The sequence below is a fragment of the Photinus pyralis genome, unplaced genomic scaffold (assembly GCF_008802855.1).
Source record: "Photinus pyralis isolate 1611_PpyrPB1 unplaced genomic scaffold, Ppyr1.3 Ppyr1.4_LG7, whole genome shotgun sequence".
In the NCBI taxonomy this organism is placed as follows: Eukaryota; Metazoa; Arthropoda; class Insecta; order Coleoptera; family Lampyridae; genus Photinus; species Photinus pyralis.
In genome coordinates this window covers 20,513,173-20,519,172 of record NW_022170738.1, presented here as the reverse complement: position 1 = coordinate 20,519,172, position 6,000 = coordinate 20,513,173, and positions in this window count along the sequence as shown.

The following is a 6,000-nucleotide window of genomic DNA, read 5'->3' as shown; positions in this document are numbered from 1 at the left end:
GTGAAACACCTGGCCACTCCACTTGTTTATTGTGGGATAAATATGCAGAAAAAATGTTGTCTCATGACTCATTTGTAAAACATCCTAATTAAAGCGGCTGCATACTTACGAATTTAATTAAGTGTCTTAAGATCAACAGTAGGCAGTAGATGTGCCCGTGACATGGCACATAACTACGTTATAAGCGGACACTTACAATTGACTTTACTTAGCCGTTGTGCATAAATTCTGGATTAATTAATGAGTGTTTGTCAAATGTAGGTAGGTATATGGTTTCAAACTGTAGGTTCTGGAATATTTGGAAAACGTCCAATTGCAGTCCTTTGACGAAGGAAATGCACGAAAATTAGTACGTGAACTTATTGTGGACCTAAATACCATGGCGACGTGTGACTACGCATTGACTGCTGACAATGTAAAAGGGCAAGTCCCGTTTTGTTAGTAAATAAAATAAATAAATAAATAAATAAGAATTCTCCTTAATTAATTTCGAATGTGGCCAGAAACGTCGTGTCATAATGGTTTTTATTTTTAATCATAATCAGTTTTTTTAAGAATAAAAAAATGTTTTGTCCGTCCGGAACCACTTCTGCCGTTTTGAACTACTTCTAGAGCCCTGAAATTTTTTGCAATAGGCTGTACCTTGAAAGTGGGCCATACGACCATCAAATTTCGCTGTCTTAAGGGGGGCCGCCCAGAGATGCTGTCTTTGAAAGTAAAACGTTTTTTAGCTTCCTAGCATGTGCTAGGTAGCTATTGCGATAGCCGTTTTTTGAACATTTCAAAATTTCATCAAATGTCGACGTTTTAGACCATTTTAAGCAACTTTTAAAGAATAAAAATTTTTTCCGTCTGTATGTACGTACGTACGTACATACGTTTGTTGGCAATTTTCTGAGAAAACGGCTCGACGGATTTTGTTGAAATTTTGTATATATGTTTTAGGCATACCGAACAGAAAAATAACGGGCCGGATTTTTGAAAAAAAATTTGGAGCGCCGTAACGGCATCGAACTTTTTTTTTCAAATGGCAACCTAAAATTTTTATTCTATTATTTGGAAGACCTTATTTTCCTGTGTACAACCTACAAAAAATTGGGCCGGGTTATATTATCAAAAAACGGAGAAAAAAAATTGTCAAAGTCAAAAAATTGTGTTGCATATGTGCAAAACGCAACGATCTTGTTTCTGAAGCAATTTAAACGAAATTTCTATGGTAAGTCCCTTTAATAAGAGCAAACAAAATTCATGCGCAAAAATCGTGTTGCGCATGCGCAGAAATGCAATTTTCTTATTTATGGAACAATTAGAACGAAATTTGGATGGTAGGTCCTCCTAATAAAAGAAAACAAAATGCATGCGTAAAAAATGCACCTTTCTTATTTTTTCCGTCTGTATGTACGTACGTACGTTTGTTGGCAATTTTCTGAGAAAACGGCTCGACGGATTTTGTTCAAATTTCGGATATGTATATTAGGCATACCGAACAGAAAAATAACGGGCATCAAACTTTTTTTTCCAAATAGTAACCTGAAATTTTTATTGAGTTATTTGGAAGATCTTATCTTCCTGTGTACAGCCTACAAAAATTGTGTCGGGTTTTATTACCAAAAAATTAAAGAATTAATTAAAGAATAAATTTTTCCCGTCTGTAAGTGCGTACATATGTTGGCAATTTTTGGTTTCAGCTAGGAAGCTATTCTGTCAAGAATTTGACACCTGGTTTTGTCATTATTCCTTGTTGTAGTGGCTGTATTAAGTTTTATTTTAGGTGAACGTTAAAGCGGAAGCGGAGCTTATTTTCGCTCGATCGTACACGATGTTTGTTCGCGCTTTAACTTTAGAAGGAATTATTACAGTACGAGGTTGAAATTGCCACAGTATGTTCCAGATCATAAAATAAAGTTTGGGATTGCTAACCATCCAATCCATATCCCTCCACAAATACAAGAAATATGAACAAAATGGCGCCTGGCATGCGGGTTGGTACATCTCGGTAGCCGTGTGACATAGTAAACATTTAAATAGGGGAATTTGCACCTAGATTACCCACGGCGCAACAATAATCGTCTATTAAAGAGTTTACTTTGGAAACCTTCTAGCTTTCCGGAAAACTATAAAAAATGAAAAATAGAGGAAACTGTCAAAAAATGCATGCACAAACCCAACTTCCTTTAAACTTTTAAAGTGATTTTTCTAAAAATTTTAATGCGGATCCTTCAAATCTGATCTGCGCATGTGTACACCCAACTTTCTTATTTGTAAAGGAATTTCTCTGAAGCGGCAAATAAAAAAATTTTTAATCACAGATGCTTCTAGTAAAGACAAGCATATCTCATATTATAAAAATCAGATGTGCGCATGCTGCGCAATGTCAATTTCCTTATACTTATGTAGAGATATTTTTTTGAAATTTTAACAAATGCTTCTTTTACTACAGGAAACATATCGCATATTTTAAACATCAAGTGTGAGCGCTGCACAATGCTAAGTTTCTTATTTATACGAAAACATATTTTCCTGTACACATAAATAGTCGGTTGTATGAGTTTTCGGCAAGTAATTATCATTCATGGAAAATGGGCTCAAGTAACCCTCTTTAAGGCGAAAACCTCTTTTTCATTTTTTCATTTTTGTTTTCGTTAAATTAGGCTTATCTTTTTCTCGTAGTAATACAATACAAACCACCGGCATCTTGGTGGTATTGACCATTTTGTTGTCGAAAATGTGACATGCCATGGAAGATTTACGACGATCTATCGAGTAGGATAAAAAAATTTCTCCCGCAGTAAATATATTTTTGTTAATACATAGTACCGAGCACCACCTAACCCTATTTAATCTAATTAATTTATAGTTGCTTTACATTTTATTTATACAGGGTGATCCACGTAGTCTGTTCGTTAGAAGTTTTTAACCTTGCAATTGAAATAGAGACTTGAAATTTGGTTTACAGCCATAACCGATCATTGCGAATTGAAATATAAAATAATTTCAAGATGGTGCTACTTCCATAAATACCGGGAATTGGTGCCATCTTGGTTTTTTTAATAGAAACATAGAATTTTCTATTTCCTTCTAAATGCGTTAGTTTATTCTGCCTTCAACGCAATTAAAATTTAAGTACCTACCTATCTGTCATAGTTTTTGGCATATGTCAATTTTTCTCGCTGAATTTGAAGATGCAAGGGTCCATTAAGAAATTCATATCGCTTAAACCGTTTAACATAAGTGATCGTCCTATTTAATACCATAGTTCCTCTATGTTAATACTCAAATCTTAGTCTAATCTTAGAGATATGAATTTTTGAGTAAACCCTTGCATTTTCAAATTGTTAGAGAAAAGTTGACATAATGCTATATTTATCGATGTTTCTTAGTATGATTAATGGAGAGGGGGATCCTTTACACATAAACAGTTAAAGACCGCCTGGCATACTTTCAAAATTACTTTTAAAAACAACATCTCTGGAAGTAATGGGGGGGGGGGGGCTTAAAAAATTTGATGGCCGTCTGACACACCTTCCTCAGGTATATGCTATTTATTGCATAAAATTCCAGGACTCTAGGACAATGCCCTTAAAAGTAGATCTAAACCGCCCAAATGGGTCCGGACAGATGGACGGACGGACAAAACGCAAACAATAAAAAATTTGTTTTAGTTTCTATTGGTCGATTATATAGGTGTCAATCAAATTTCAATTTCTATACTGCAGGTTTAAAAACTTAACGAACAAGATACGTGAATGTCGCTCTATATTAATTCGATGTTTTATTGGAAGGTTACTGAGATCGACTACCTGTATCATGTCCAATAAACCAATACCTACTCGGTTTACGGAAACGTCTGTAATGTTAAAAAAAAATTATTGCTCCATATTTAAGGGGCTTTATAGAGACAGATATTTTACAGTAGATAAGGAAGCTGGTTCTGCTCATGCGTGACACACCCACACCGAAGGTCCTTTTATTCAAAGGACCTACTGTTAAAATTTCACAAAAATTGCTATATCTAATTGTATGAGGTCGCCTTTGTATATTTACCGTTCTCGATCCACAAGAATCCCTGTAACTTTTACCCTATTGATGGTTCTTTCCTAAACCATAAAAAAGTCGCGGTCCAAATTTCGAACAAGCGGCCGCTGTTAAAAAGAGTGGCCGGAAAATAATAAAACTATAAAGGATCACTACAAAAAATCCATAAAAGTGATCCCTGACCTTGGCGTAGTTCGGGTCCGGGTCCGGCTTTTACCAACCAAGTTCGGGTCCGGGTCCGGGTCCGGATTTTACCCACCAACCGGGTCTGGATCCGGGTTTTACCCACATCCTGATACTCCGCAGTCTCAACCAAAATAGGGTACAATGGTGCAATACCTTTAACCCAAAAAATAGGATGGTAAAGTAGACCATTTTTGCCGTAATGTGCCACTTGAAAAAGTGATGAAACTACCCCATTTTGTGGGGTCATCACTGTCAGTACTGGAGATCACTGCGGTTTAGGTCTTTCTTTATACATATAATCGTATGCACTCTATGAAACAAGAAGTATTAACTTTTCCACACTTCTTGACAAGAAATGACGGTCTTGTGTCAATTCACTTCTGCTTTGTCTTATTCTTTGTATACGAACATGCCAAGGTACCTATGGTAAGAACAAGGAATTCATGAAACACTATAGCTATACCTACCCAAAGATGTAGTCCATTTAGCTATAACTTTCTAAAGCCACGATTTTAAGTTTAAGACCTTTTGATGCAGTTATTCCAATAAAATCAATAACTAAACGCTCAAATTACGTATATTTATATACCCATACAGTTATAAAGCTTATTAATACCATACTAGCATTCCTCCATCTACGGGCAAATAGGTTTAGGACAGCAGTCTGGATACGGTTTACTAAGATCTTTTTCTCCTAAATAGCATGGCTTGGAGACTGAGCGAACGCCGCATCTGATAATGAAGGCATAAGTAATAATTTAATAATAATGTCGTTATCATATTTTATTGTGGGCAAAGTGTCTTAGCTGACATCAGCTTTCCTCTCACTAACCCAGTATACAAGTACGAACAGTCGCGCCTTGCCTGGGATTCGAACCCAGGATGCCCAACTAGTGTTTATGACAGCGACTAACTACTAACTTACCCGGCAAGATCAATGGTTCCTGGCGAACAGGTTATCCTGACACAATCGGTTGCTGATTGACTTACACCAATTTTCACTTTCCCTATAGACGGGTCTGAGCTCTCACAATATTCAGAATTGACTGAAATAGTCCAAAATTTTGTTAGTTGCAGAATATATGCATGATTATAAATACCTGGAACTTCTTCTATGCTTGTCCATCCAAGCGCTACGGAAAGAACTGCGGAAATATATACTAACGTTATTAATATCTTCATGATTGCTTAAAGATTTCTGCATCAAACAGCTGTCAACTTGTCTTTTTATACAGATCAGATCGGGTTACCAAGATAACCCTCTCTAAAATGAATATTATAACAGATTGCATAGAACTGTGCGATAAGCTAATTAATAAACAAATTATGCAATAAACACACTCATTTTGGTGAAGGTTACTTAAAAATTTTAACTTATCGTGTATATAAGAAGGTTCACCAGATAAAAATGTTTTTGTGAACTAATCGACCAGGATGTAAATTGCGTAATTCTCCATATTCAAAATAATTTGGTTGTCATGTAGTCCAGTCAAATTACGGTTTGGGCTGGATGTTGTCACTTCACTCAACGGCACCAAGCGCATCCTATGTAAAAAAATTCGCTGAATCTGAAAATCATAGTCCCCTTGGCCGGAAACGCCCGAAACATATTGCTATAAACAAAAAACGAAGAAAAAATGCAAAAATGTCGTGTTTCACATTTGACTTCGAATATCTCGTTAACTATTGCCGGAGGGAAAAAATGAATAGAAATGAACTTGTTTAGAATAAAATTTTCTATAAGATACAGTGGGTCCGGAACGCTCATTTTAAACTGTT